The sequence below is a fragment of the Impatiens glandulifera genome, chromosome 2 (genome assembly GCF_907164915.1).
Source record: "Impatiens glandulifera chromosome 2, dImpGla2.1, whole genome shotgun sequence".
Classification (NCBI taxonomy): Eukaryota; Viridiplantae; Streptophyta; class Magnoliopsida; order Ericales; family Balsaminaceae; genus Impatiens; species Impatiens glandulifera.
This window is the reverse complement of record NC_061863.1, coordinates 40,871,092-40,872,919: the sequence shown is the minus strand read 5'-3', so window position 1 is coordinate 40,872,919 and position 1,828 is coordinate 40,871,092. Positions and strand designations below refer to the sequence as shown.

Here is a 1,828-nt window from a genome sequence, read left to right as displayed (position 1 = left end):
CAAGAAACAACTCACTCGAAAGTTGTTACCACTAACCTTGAAAAACTTTTGTTTTTAGTCTAAATCTAAATAGATTTGAAAAGTAAACTTAATCATTTATTGGTTGTTTCTCATTACATCTAGATACCTAAACAAAACATATAAATGTTTATAGTGAACTTTTGATCTTTGTTTCAATCCTCCATGAAAAGAATGCCATGCATGGAAATATTATTTATTAGTGACCTTCAAGACAGGACTATCCATAAGGAAGCACCATTCAATGTTACATCCTACAAAAATATAAACCTGGAAAACAATGACTGACTCTTAAAACTTTCTCATTGACATCTTTTTTGATGAATGTTTCCAAACCTATTCACATCCCTTCATTAAGATTTGGTATTTACTTATACTCGTAATCATTTATGTCAACCTTCTTTTGTAAAGCCTGCAAAAGAATACAACTCAGAGCATAAAACCTATTTTTTATGCTTAAGGTACAAATTATTGTTCTATATAAGAGAACTTTAGATAAATTCTTTACCTTCAGCTCCTCTTCAAGTGATAAGTTCTTTGGCTTGTATGAATCTAGCGGCCCAGTTCTGGACAGCGCTTTTCTGGCTTCGATTATCTCCCATTCTTGATCATCTTTCACCATGGCAATATCCTTGCTGAAATTATTATAAAAGGCTTCAGTCACTATCTTTAAAAAATATGATAACATAATTGTAATCTCCTCTTCTAGCCTAGTGGCAACAAGAGGTGAATATTAACCCTAAGGTCCTGGAAGAGTAATTCTATTGTCAACTAAAACTCCCAAACAAATTATTTTTCATCAGGCGTATCAAGCTCTGAATAAAGGTCGGGGACTAGTTCAAATACACTTTGAAACCAATCTCATCTGGATTCACACCCAAATGAGGAAACAGGATGAAATGGTATCTCCAAACCAGTTTGTTGTTTGAGATCATAATATTATATTGTCTTAAGTTTTCCTAGGGTTGTCAAATTGCCCGTTGATAGATTGTTTCATGCAAGAACCTGGCTCTAGTATACACTTACAGCGGTTGTACCTATATACATTTTTACCCTTTGCGATTAAGAGAATGATTCTAGGATTCAAACCCATGATCAAGTGGATATAACAACTGCATACATTTGGCATTGCATATAATTATAAGTATATGAATTGCATAGACCAATTTACCAACCTGCCTTTCAACATATGTCCAAGGCTAAGAGCTCCAAAAACAGTTAAGGGAAATCATTGAAAGCCCATATCAGATTAAGGGGGATTTCCTACCCCATCTTTTGAATTCAGTGGATGAATTCAAAAACTTGGACGTAGTGCTAATTTTCTTTTGATGTGTCATCATCTCCTCGATCATCACTTTTCAATACCCAAACCTGTATATTGACATCAAAGTGTTAGTCTCAAACATCAGAAATATAAAATTGCAGACAATTATATGTTTCACACACAAATGCATTTTATCTTCAAATAGCAAGTTGAATTGATTAACATTCATCATTCAACTTAAATGCATCCCAAGTCATTTCGTTAGAATATTGCAACTTAAATGTTGTTGATTGAACAACTCATCCATCAAGCCACATTGAATTGGTAAGACATGATCTTGACATTCTTCAAAATAAAATTCTATTTGATTTTTCAACACATTTATACAAAAGCTATCTACACCCATCATAACATCAACAAAATTATCATAGGAGCAGCAAGTGAAGACTGAGAGAAGTTGAGACATCATTTTCAAGAATTCAGGTCGAATGATTTGGTTGTGCGTGTGTATTTCCAAGGCTGAGAGAGAAAGAGAGGATAGGTTTC

At 33.6% G+C, this 1,828-nt stretch overlaps 1 long non-coding RNA gene across 1 annotated transcript; it reads right to left on the bottom strand.

The window, feature by feature from the left end:
• Positions 1 to 220: 220 nt before the first annotated feature.
• LOC124927706 lies at positions 221 to 1,402 on the bottom strand. Its single transcript, XR_007098426.1, has 3 exons — positions 1,194 to 1,402; positions 527 to 653; positions 221 to 430 (listed from the first exon to the last, which is right to left on the bottom strand). It is a non-coding gene; the product is annotated as an uncharacterized LOC124927706 (long non-coding RNA).
• Positions 1,403 to 1,828: the final 426 nt, after the last annotated feature.